This window comes from Xiphophorus hellerii, chromosome 12 (genome assembly GCF_003331165.1).
Source record: "Xiphophorus hellerii strain 12219 chromosome 12, Xiphophorus_hellerii-4.1, whole genome shotgun sequence".
Lineage (NCBI taxonomy): Eukaryota > Metazoa > Chordata > Actinopteri > Cyprinodontiformes > Poeciliidae > Xiphophorus > Xiphophorus hellerii.
Genome location: NC_045683.1, coordinates 28,297,973 through 28,310,650, shown reverse-complemented (window position 1 = coordinate 28,310,650; position 12,678 = coordinate 28,297,973). Strand labels below are relative to the sequence as shown.

Genomic DNA, 12,678 nt, shown 5'->3' with positions numbered 1-12,678 from the left:
ATGTGCCAAAAGGCTTTTCCATTTCCTGACTTCAGCTAGTTTTCAGGGTCCAGAACTGATTTGACCTTTTTTTCTCATGTCTTCAACAGTTTCCAAGTTTATCTGATAACCATGTCTAAAGATCAATAAAAAAAAAACCTGCTAAAACAATCAATACTGTTGTAGTGGAAAGCAATACAGGAGGCTGCTAGCTAGTTTATGTTGTCTTTTTTATTTTTAAATCTTAGTAAACCTAGAGCAAAGTTTTTGAATAAAAAAGTTCTCTGTTATAAATTAGTTTTGCTTTAAATATGCTTTTTTATCAAAACCTCAGCCTGAGTGTGGAAGAGAGTTGCCGGCGCAGCACAAAACTCTTTGTTTTGCTAACTATCTGCATTAGCATGTGTGCCATACACATGCTAATGCAGATAGTTAGCAAAACAGAGAGTTTTACTCTACAGTCAGCAGGCTAAAATATCACAAAGACATAATGTAGTGTTCAGCAACAAGGGAAGCTTTCTCAAGATATGTCACCTTTCTTTAATTCATACAAAAACAGCAAGCTACAATCTAAGCTAGCTAGCCAGAGGCTAAATGCTCCCCTTTGATTCTTCCCCAACTAATCCCCTAATTTTTTTAAATTCTGGAGCCATATCGATCTTTACATTTCTTTACTACTACATCCTCCCTTATGTCAATATTTAAGGACACGCTCGCCTTTAATGAAATCTCTAATAAGCAAAAAATCCATTTCACCTTGTAGCTCTAATTAAGTGTCCTGATTTACATAAATCCTTGAACAGGAACCAGGAGGGGGTTATCCAGAGATAAACAACGAGGAGGAGGACGGAGAAAGCGAGCGGAGGAGGGCAGCAGATGGCCAGGAGTGGTCAGCTGTTAATACACACGCGGGTCGGGACTGCCCTGCCCTCCCATTCTACCGGCCATTAATAATGCAGAGCCACCCAGAGGAACTCCAGCGAGCGTCTTTTTTTAAACTCTGCTGCAGGAAAGCACAAACCTTGATGTCACGACTGGAAGCGATGGATTTCTCTCCATCTGTTCGTTCATTTCAATCAGAAAACAGTAATTAGATTTGGGTGATGTCTCTCTCCACTGCACACTGACGTTTTCTTGTGTTGTTTGTTTGATTTTTTTTTTTTTTGGTTCATAATTGCATTGATCAGCCAAACAGGAGGGAAATTACAGGTTGCAACGAAAAAGCTTTGACAAGCAAAACTACCGCCACGGCGCAAGAAAGAGAGAGAGAGGAACAAATTCAAGATGTGCCGGCCCAGCGTATTGGCTTCCAGGATGTCAGTTTTGCTCCATATTGGATTTTCCACAAGTCAGTCTTTCCTGGAAACATTTTCCCTCCCTGCCTCCATCAGGGCTTATTTACTTATTTAGTGATTCCTCCCAAAGGAGGAATCCATCATTCATTGCTGGTGACAAATATTTATCACTGCGTTGTATTTCTGTGATCGGGGAGTTGTGCGGTTTTTTGTTTTCTTTTTCTGATAATGTAGTTAATTTTTGACGGCAACGTCAATAAGACTTCATTTAATTTGCGTGAATTGATTTGGTGAGCGAGGAGAAAAAGATCCATAATGGCTGCTCTCGGAGCATTCAGTGCACTGGCACCACTATTAGAAACCACCAAACAGATTACAGCACTCGCTCCATGGTATCATTTTTATTCACAATAGACTGAATATGCACTTGTCTGTTCAATTAAAGTTGAGCTGTATAAGTGGCAAGTGCTTGCGCTTTGGCAATGCAAAAATAAAAACTGACCTCATTAGGCTCCTGAAAGTGAGTGGGATTAAGTGAGGAAGTTGGAAAAAAGGAGGCAGGGGGGAAATCTGTCTAAATAAGAGAAGGGGGAGGAAGAGAAAACGCTCAAAGAGAGGCCATAGTTGGAGGAGAGCAAAGGCATCACGTCCTGGAACAACTGCAATCAGGGCTGCTGCCAGAAGCCCCTGAATCTATCGTCGCTGCCTGACGGAAACGTCTCAGCAGGTCTGGCATCCACAAAGGCAGGACTAGAGGTGCTGCGGCGGAGCGCATGAGCTCCAGAATGCACAAAACCTCGCAGAAAAGAGTTTCTGTGGCACACAAACCAATATGAAGGCATACATTTTGTGCAGAAAACCCAATAAAACCGAAACTCTGAACAAGTGTTGTTGATTTCTGCATAGTTAGACAGAATGCGACGTTTTGAGACGGCGAATTTGCATCAAACTCGCATAACGAAGAGGCACAGAGTCACTATTCGTCGCATTTGTCTGCTGAAACAGTTAATCGGGTTAATCGTGATGAATCGATTGTTGATATCATCGTCAACTAATTTAGTGATCGATTATTTGTTAATTTGAGCATACAGACTCAAAAAAGGCCATTTGATAATTATTCCAAAACTGAACAAAATCTACGCACATTTAGCATTACAGATAAAAACACCCTCGTCTGTAATTCTGCTCCACCTAAAGCTCCTCAAGTGGAATATTTTTTGCTTCATTTTACTTCATTCACTAAAGCAATGCTATGTTATCGCATCTTAGGCAATAAAATGTTAAGTTTCTTATTTAAAAAGGGAATTTGGTTATTTGTTTATTTGCATTTATTAATGTATTCCTGATATTGTATAAAAAAACTTTATTCAATAGGATTACTTGAAGAATGCGGCAATTTTTATCCACATAATAATGGATAAAATCGCTAATTAATTGATTAATTATCAGAATAATCGATAGAATAAACAAATTGTAAAATAATCGCAAGCTGCAACCCTCCTTCCATCTTTTTTTTTATATCAATCTGACATAAGTCAATAAGGTTAAATGAAAATCTATAAAATGTGCCGATTGTTCATATCCGATTAATCGTCAGAATAACAATTACTAAACTAATCGTTTGTTGCAGCCCTACTTTAATTTTTTTTTTTTTATTAATCAGACATCTACATCTATTGGATTTTTGTTGTTGTAATAAGTTAGAAATGGAGCAATGTACACAGCAGAGTGTCCCAATGAAAGTTTCAGCACAGCAATGGGAGTCTCAGTAGAGTGAAGACACACTCCTTCTGTGTAGTTTGTAATATGAGTTTTTTGTGTTGTTTTTTTTTTGGCAGCTGGACCAGCCTCAGCAAGAGGGCTACGTTGTTCTCTACTTTACAAAACACATCACCCAATAAATAAATCTTGCAGTGAACTCCCCCTTTTTTACTCAGAACATTTGATTCTGAACTAACTTTAAACAAGTTAAATGCAGAACCAGGCATGTGTAAAAAGTCTTTAAAAAACCTATTTTCAGTTTTGCGTCAGAGACCGTCAGATTTTTATTCTTGTATTCCAGTCTTCACATATTCACATTTGTGACAGAAGGAGAGAAAACCTCAAGCCCAAACAATGGACGCCATGTAGATGGCGTCTAGTTGTTGTTATGGAGACTAAGGTGCAACTCTGCTAACTCAGCAATGTGGCAAGGTAAATATGAGTCACTGTCCAACCGAACAGCCGGGGGCTAAAATAAACGGACCTCTGTGTTGTGACAATGTGAGATTTTTACTAAACTGAAAGTGAGTTTCTGTTGATCAGAAAGGTCTGCAGTCTGTTGCACCGAGTTCCTCTTAAAGTCAGTAACCGGGTTTCTTGGTGCGGAACAATAAAAATGCGAGTCGTGCTCTCTGGCGTAAACCCGTGCAAACGACTCTCAAACGAAATGTGGGTATCGAGTTTCCATCGATGCTTAGTTTACAATAAATATTCATGACTGCAGCAAAGTCATACACCACGTGATTAAATGTCGATTAAACACTTTCACTGTTCCACCTGCAGCCAGATTTTAGCAAGTTTCTTTTCTAAAGTTGACTAGTGGGAAAACAGCTAACGGGGATATAGGATTCTGATTTAGCATTAATCTGTCTTTCCTGACAAGGAGAGCCCCGTAAGCTCAAAAAAGACTTCAAGGGGACTCGGCCTGCTTTCGGTTCTCAGGTTTCAGCCTGGTTTCAATACCTTAAGGTAACAGTGCTGCTGACAATTTAGCTTACGCTCAAAAACAGACTAAATATCCCATGAATGTTTTGATGCTGCAATTTTTTTTTTTTCCTCATATAACATCTTCAGCTTTAATTAGAGAGAGTGCTGACCAAGCAAGAGGAAAATTCACAAGACTGACTAAAAGCTTCAAGATTTGTCAAATGTCTCCAGAGGGAAAGTTTTATGCTTGTATAAAGGGCTGCACAAGTTTTTCACTTCCGATATGATACCGATATTGCAGTTTTGAGTATTAGCCGATTCCGTTCCAATATCAAAAGTCAACAAGAATAAGTATGAGAACAACCAACTCATTTATTATTAACCAATCGGCGCTGCTGGATAGAAACGCTGGGCTGGAATTCTGGAGAGGAGTGCATATATCCGAGATTTTCGATGCAGGCCGATATAAACTGATACTTGCTTTTGGCTGATATTGGACTGATATTCAATATCAATATCAGATTGGGACACCTCTGCTTATAAACAGTATGTAAAAGATTTAGCTATTTGGTCCCAATGGGAAGATGTAAGTTTGGATATATCAAGGTGAAGCTTTAAAAATGTAGTAAGTGTCATAACAGAGAACCCTTTAATGTTTTAAAGGGTTCTCTCACACAATGCACTGCACACAATGGATGGAATATTAAATGAACACAAATTCAACAATGATCTTAAACATATATCGGAATTTCAATTTTTAACGGATAAAGCAGGCAAAGATTTAGCATCTGAAAAGGTCTTGACCTCAACATTACTGAAAACAAATCCAAACTTTTACACTAACTGACAGGGTTTTTTTTTATTAATAAGTTGTTTTATCATTCCTTTATGAAAAACAACAACAACAATGGTTGTACCTTTAAAAGCACTAAATTAATTGCCAAATGTATGTGAACTCATCGCCACTGCAGATTTCACACGACGTCCTGCCTTTTCATGGATTGGGGTTGTAGTGAGGGAAAAAAAACTATTTTCTGCAAACCTTCCAGATGGCAAAAAGGGAGAAAAAAAACAAAAACCACATCTTTAATATAAACAACTTCTCCTCCCTGGGAAGACTAAGAAGAACATATAATCACACCAACACAGGCTCATCTCTAGTGATGTGCTAATCACGTGCTAGTGTGGAACATAATTCAGTGTTTGAGATTGAGATTGAGATTTTTAGGCTCCACATGTCATTGCTAACCATGCTACCTTATTCATATGGCTGCTGGAAAACTTAAAAATATCGGCTTATGCAGATTGGAGTGGTGTACGAACGATGTTTATATCACTACGCTCCTGGACCGAAGTTCATTTAGCATGCCGTCGGTGTACACAAGCCCCTTCCTTTGCTTCTGCTGTAAACACCAGCCCATCCAGCCCAGGCCTGTGCCCCCTCCCCCTTGCCTACTGTTCCCCCTGAGCTCTCACATGACCCATCTGCTTCAGCTTTCTGGCCTTCCATGGGCCATTTCTGATCAACACAGACACGCACGCGCGCGCCCTCGCAAGCGCTAAAGAAGCTGCGGTATCTCCATTCTGTTTGGCTAGCTTCTGAACACAGAGGGCAACGCCTGAGATGAGAACTCCCTTCATCTCAGCAGGAAACAGACCTGTTTGAAACGGTAACGTCCACAGCACATTTAGCTTCTGGAAGAGATTTTTGTTGTTGTTTCCCCTCCCCCTTCAAGTACAGAGAGGCAGGAAAAATTGTAGCTGTATTTGGATGAAAACGTATATATTTTCCCAGCCGTGCCTCCAGTTAAAGTCTGGCGCATCAACCGTTCCCCGCTCCACATCTAAAGCAAACTACCGGGATCCAAACACCTCGCCGAGGGAGAGGTCAAGCATCAATGGTCCCGTTACCACGGCATCCAGCTGCCTGCCGTGTGGCTGGCAGGATTGGTCGCATTGACTCGATGCATGTGGCACGTAGATGACAATTAGGCACGCGCAAACAGACGTGCACCAAGCAGATAGGAGACATCTGGTGCAGTGACGACATAATGGCTATGATGCAATGTTGACCCTTACGCTTTGCTGCTGCCATGTGCCACAGGAGGACATACACACACACATACAGTCACACACACACAGGGTAAGATTGATAATGTGACAGTACAGTAAAGCTGAAAACAGGACAACCATATCATGAGACAATAACAACCTACAAGATGCATTGACAAGAACGAGATGAGATCTGAGCAATAGTTTTTGAAATGCTAAATATCACAATGTTTCTTTTTGTTCCCCACAAACGATTAAAAGTGTTTTAAATAATCTAATCATTGGGGGACGTTCCATTCCAGGTTTGACTCGTCGATATACAATTTTGTTTATGATTGACTAATTCTAAAGTGTCCCTAATGCCAAAAAAAGCACAACCTTCTGACTGCTCAATAAAATACAATAAAGTTTTCTCAATAATCTCAACAATGCAGCAAACTTTGCTGAATGCTTTCTTCACAGTTTCTCAACTAAGAGTCAGGCGCCAGCAAACGCTATTTGCGGTTCAGCGTTGTCGGATTCAGCTATACTCAAATTTTTCTGTGGAACTTAACTCGCAAGTATTTATGGTAAATGCCAGCACGGTAATAACTAGCCAGGTCAGGCCCCTCAACTATTGAATGCTGGAGCCGTGGACTTTGTTGAAGTTAAAAATTTCACACAACTGCTAATGTTTACCCTTGATGTAGGTAATGCACCAGTTCGACGTTATGAAACTTACCAAAATTGCCTACATTGTAAACAGTCGTCCTAAGTTGCAAAGAGAGAAGTGTCGATCTGAATGAGGCCGCTGTTGATGTCAACTCAATCTTTGAAAGAGTGACCAACACAGACTGAACGACTTTGTTCACTTCGTCCGCTGCTATTGCTAAATCTACAAGCTGATTGCAATTCTGAAACAGCGCCGAAAAACAACATCATCATTCTCAACATCGTCATTCACAACTTGTCCTTCTGTTCGCTGATTGACCTGGTTGAAATTCTACCTGAGGAATCCACTTCAATGGGAGAAATCCCAGGAAGAGCAGTGAAGGCAGATTAGAATCAAGTGAAATTGTGCAGGAAGGCAATGGTCAGGGTACGCCTAGTTGTGTTTTTTTTCATAACGCATAACTTAAATATTCAAAAGAATAATGCAAATGGAGGGAAATACTTAGGTGCACTGATCTTTGACCCGGTATTGACTGGCATTTTTAAAGCAGTTGAACCAGGAACGTTTTTAGGTTTTCTTGCCGCTGACTGGCACATCAGAAGACTGTAGATGCTAGCTTCAGCGGTTTCCACTGTGTGTATTATTGCACTTGAAGGTATATTTGATGTTTGAACTATTGAAACGTTCACTTATTACCCTTTTTAGAGGAGGTCTCAAGTGTTTGGTCATTTCAGCTATTCGCAGACAATTGTAATTCTTGCAAATATCCGCAGTATTTGTAGGGCTAGCAAGCTGGGCTAGCAAGCAGTTTTTGCTGACTTTGTAGAAGCAGCAGAGCAGACGTCCCATACCGAGGGATTAGTGCTCGATGCAGCCATCCTGGGTCCCATTCCTGACCATATTTGCTGCATGTCTTCTTCTCTCTGTCTCAATACAGTGAGTAAGTGTCACCAGTGCCACACAATCTTCAAAACAAGAAGATTACATGATGACAGTTTTGTTTCTCTGTTAATATCTAAGGCTAGTATACAGTAAGAATTTAACACCGGTCCATACCCAGGCCTTTGAAACAGCATTTCAATCCTAAAACATAACCCAGTACGATTTTGAACGTATTCTTAGGAGCCTCGGTGTGGCTGTTCACAGATGACAAATAAAGCTGGCATCTTTTAATGAGGCTTGTAACAGTTTTGTTTCTGAGAACAAAAAGGTAATGAATTGTCTCCTGTGACTCTGTCAGCTTGTTGGAAGATAATAGTCTCAGACGGCAGCGAGTCAATGACACACAGAAAAACACGCTAACCAGCCATAAAAAGGATGTAAAAGTTCTAAGAGTTGTGTCTCGCTGGTACTCAAATGACATTAAGAAAACATTAAACGGCGCTTTGAAGCAGCACGTGTGTGTCGCTGAACGGCTCAGTCCAAGCGTGGCTGTCTGCTGTCGGTGGTGTGCGTGTGCGGGGGTGTGCTTGTGTGTGTATTGTTAGCAGTTGAGCTGAATGTGCGGGAAGATGGGAAGGAGAGTGCCCACCAGGATCTCTTCATTGTCTGCCTGACAATGTGCTGTGGCTCGCTCAATAGAGGCATTAACATCTGGGTTCAGTCTGTGTGTGAGAACAGGCACTGTGTGAGGCTTTGTTAAAGCTAACACTGGATTTCAAGTTGATGTTTTAATCTAGACCAAAAAAGATGGAAATATTCAAAAACCAAAACTGTTTTCACCGACAACTCCTTTTGAAACTGCTTCACGTAATTGATAAAAGGGCCATGAACGTCCCTTTATTATTAAGATCAGACTTTTGGGGGGACAATCAGCCTTATTTTATTTCCTAAACCTAGAAGCTGAACTATTGAGGAATTCCTTATAGACACAATCATTCACTCTCAGCAACAAATACCAGCGCCAGATTTTAGGAAGAGCTTAAAGGGGGGAAGTACTAGTTTTCTCAGGACCCCAAAATGTATATTTTTGTTTTTAATTAGTTAATGTTTTATGTAGATACAGAAAACATAAAGTGAGGTGTTTTAAGTAGATTGGTTTTATATACAGTATGTAAACAATACACAACTATTGGAGAATGATGATGTTATAACCATGCCTCAAATGTAACCTGAAAGCACAAGAGTTTCAGCTAGTTTTAGTTAGTTGATACTAGCCAGCTAAAACTAGCTAAAACTAGATTGTTTCTGCTAGCTTTAGCTGGCTGAAAGTAGCTAGCTAAAACTAGATTGTTTCAGCTAGCTTTAGCTGGCTGAAAGTAGCTAGCTAAAACTAGATTGTTTCAGCTAGCTTTAGCTGGCTGAATGTAGCTATGTAAAACTAGCTGAAACTCTGTATGCTTGCTAGTTTCAGCTAGTTACAAGCAGCTTGTTTGAGCTAGTTGAAACTAGCTCAGACTATCTAGGTTCCCTTGTTTGTCTTTGGTAAATTACAATTTCTGAGTTACAACGCCACATACAGGCCACGCATTGGTGTTACAACATTTTTGGCAACACAAAAACTACAAAAATCGCTTCAAGAAAATATTTTCATATGAACACTTTTTTTTAAATCTGAGAGTACAGCTTGGGCTATCTGATTGATTATGAAAAGTTATTTTAACATACTTAAAAGTTTTTAAACAAGTTTAGCCAAAAGTACATGCAAATTATAAATTTCATTGGGCTGAAAAACCATTTCTAAATGCAAATAACTCCCAAAGGAACTTCAGTCAACTATCATATCCAGAATAATCAAACTAACAACGAAGTTGAGAAACAAGATGGCTGCTCAAGAAAACCTGAAGTAATGAACAAAATATGATTGTTGATTTACTTTAAATTGTAATAGAATTCATAAACTTCAAACAGAATACTTTTATTGTTTTCAAACACATACCCAATAAATAATCAGTTACAATTTACATCTGTGGCTACAGGACACCAAACCTGACTACGGCCCCAGGGCCCACATCTTCCTAGATCCAGCCCTGCTACATGTGCTACAATGGCTGTGTGAACCCTCTAGAGCAGGGGTCTCAAACTCCAGGCCTCAAGGGCCGCAGTCCTGCAGTTTTTAGATGTGCCACAGGTACAAAACACTGGAATGAAATGACTTAATGACCTCCTCCTTGTGTAGATCAGTTTTCCAGAGCCTTAATGACCTAATTATTCTGTTCAGGTGGTGCAACAGAGGCACATCTAAAAGTTGCAGGACTGCGGCCCTCGAGGACTGGAGTTTGAGACCCCTGCTCTAGAGTCAATGGTGCAAATCTCACTTTGGAAAGAAGACCCCCACAGTGACTCTTGCATGAAGCCCACATCCTCCAGCCCACATCGCTGTGACGTGCCTCCACTAACTTCTCCCACAAGCCTCATAGTGTCTGCGCTCTGCACCACCCCCCGGCCCTGTCTGTTAGTTAACTGGTGCTGGCACCATCCAGCTTGTAAACCCACCCACCCCCCACCGAATCCCACCCCACTCAATGTCCAGAGTGGACACACGCCCATCCGGCCCTCCCCCTTTTCTGAGTAATTACAATAATCACTCAACTGAAGCTAATGCTTACTTCATTAGGTAAATCTGTAAGGGAATAAGGAGGAAAAAGCACTCCAAAGCAATATTTCTAAGCAGTGGTGGATAATGTTAGACGTTTATTATGAGTTGAAGCTCATCCAAAAAAAAAAAAAAACCCAGTAAAATTAGACCTCTGCATATAAAAACTGCCCACATACAAACAACAATTTTCCATAAAATAAATCAAACTCACTTTAAATATAGTTCAGTACCTGCGTGGTCATGATTTCTATCTGCATCTCCTATTTTGTTGCATATTTAATCAAGATAAAATCACACAAGAAGGGAAGATGTTCAGATAAGCGAACGTAAAATAAGTTCACAATGCGTGCGGTGAAAAAGTACCGGCAAGTCCCACAGGGTGACGGAACCGGAACACAGCATTTAGTCATTTCACCAGAGGCCAATCCAATCAGATAGAACATTTCAAAAAAAGGAAAATAAAACAGATTTTCACAAGGTAAAGTCTAACAATCGTCATCATCAGGTCAGTTCCACCTCTGCAAGCACCTCAAGAGTCATGTGCTGTATGGCTGACACGTAAATGCAACTCATATGTTTCAGAATTTGAGTCAAACTTTGCCAAAAGTTGCTACTTTAGCTGTTTTTGCTAGCCTGTCAGCTCGACGTTGTCCCCTCCTGTGATGTCACGGACTTAAACAAACACAAAGCAGAAAAAGTGTTTGGGTTTTTTTTGTGTGTGTTTTTTTCAGTGCGCCTTTTTCCAAAAATAAAACTGTGTCGTTGTGAAACCCTGCTGCGTGAAATCAAACACATTATCACTCGGTTCTGTTTTTACCCTCAGTTTAAATTTGTTAGAAGGAGAGGAAACGATACACCAGTGGGCATAGACTCTTTAAAATGTCGAAGAAGGCAAACTACTCGAAGTCTTCGGGGAGCTAACAGTAAGTCAGAGATGTTGTGCTGGAATAAATGTTAAAAAAGCCTCGTGAAGCTCTTGAGAGCTAAATATTCCAGATTTACGTGAGAGGGCTGCAGAGTCACATCTGGCTAAGTCAGACGCTTTGTGATGTACGTTGTGCGTTGATTTCTTTTTTTGTAGAGCGGCTTACTCAGCGTGTGCTTTCCGGAGACGCTTCCCCGTCTCTCCCAGCCGCTCCTGACCGCACTGCGCCGTGTTTACACCGCGCCGCACCGAGGTAAAAGTTGCGCCGCACCGAAACCCAGAACCGGTAACCCGACCGGGACCGCCGTTAAGCCTGCCCGACACGGCGCACACCGCGTAGCCCTGTTCGCGTTATTTCTACAAAAACACACGTCCACAGAAAGCTGCCTCACTGCAACAGTTGATGCTCCGCACTCTCGTCGCTGATGTGGTTTTTCCACCTTTCCCACCTCCGCCGACTTCCGTCGCTGCGCTCTCAGCCGCTACGACATGAATAACGGCTCCAAACTTACCTTATTATTACGCTGATGCCGCTGATGATCGCAGCCGCTGCGTCCTGCCTGCCTCCCCCCCTCCACAGCCGACGGATCCAGCAGGCTATCCTTCTCCTTCTCTCCTTTATCTGGCGTTTGTTGTTTCTTTCTTCTTCTTTTTTTTCTCCTTTGACTTATTAATTATTCCACATCCCCCATCAATCGCTGACGAATCGGTCCGCGGTTCCTCTCTCCCGTGTCCTCTCTGATACGAAATGTTTGGACTTAAAAGAGGCAAATCGTGCCATATGATCCTGTCATTCAGTTTCTGCACAGAAGAACTGGCTCCTCTACGCGCAACTCCCCTCCCAAGGCTTTGTAACACGAAACCCAGAGGAGGAAGAGGAGGAGGAGGAGGAGGGAGAAAAAGGAGGAGGAAAAAGAAAGAAGAGAGAGCGTGAATTTAATCCACTAAGTGGGACGAGCTAGGAGGATCTGTCCGCCTCTCTGTCTCAGAAGTTTCAGCAGCCTGACGGAGAAATGTGAGCGCTGCGTCTCTGTGCCAGGCTCCGCTAGAAATGATGAGTGCTGCTGCTGCTGGTGCGTGGCGCTGCAGCGCGTGGTGTGTGTGTGTGTGTGTGTGTGTGCGTGCGTGGGTGTGTGTATGCGTGCGCCCCCCTTCTACCCCTGCCTGCTTCTGCAGTACGCAGCGCAGCAGGAACCTGGGAGGGTTTAAAAAAAATAAAAAAAAGGCACACAAACTCGTCTCCGCCCATTAGCCCCTATGAACAAGGGCCCCGACATCCCAGGGCCCCTGCTGAAGCCAGTTTTCATTGTGTGCAAAGTAAAGGTCTGGTTTTTTGTTGTTGTTGTTGTTTTTTTAGGGGGTCCTCGACATGGAGTCTGACCCCGGACAACCCAGAGGTGCTTTCCAATGAGGGCCCCCTCACAAACCAAGTGAGCATTTCGGGGAATGGGGCTTTTGGTTCTAGACCTCAGCGGTCAGTTCTGGTTCTGACTAAACCAGAGTCCTGCTCTGAGAAAGTCCGAGCTGCAACATCTGGAGGGCTGGGGAG

At 42.0% G+C, this 12,678-nt stretch overlaps 1 protein-coding gene across 2 annotated transcripts in view; it reads right to left on the bottom strand.

Annotated features, from left to right (window-relative positions):
* Positions 1 to 12,229, bottom strand: part of sema4c (sema domain, immunoglobulin domain (Ig), transmembrane domain (TM) and short cytoplasmic domain, (semaphorin) 4C) — a 130,043-nt gene extending 117,814 nt beyond the window's left edge. For both annotated transcript variants that reach the window (XM_032578339.1, XM_032578338.1), the window contains exon 1: positions 11,642 to 12,229. The gene's annotated coding sequence lies outside the window, so the exon portion shown is untranslated. The remainder of the gene's footprint in view (positions 1 to 11,641) is intronic.
* Between the last annotated feature and the right edge of the window lie 449 nt (positions 12,230 to 12,678).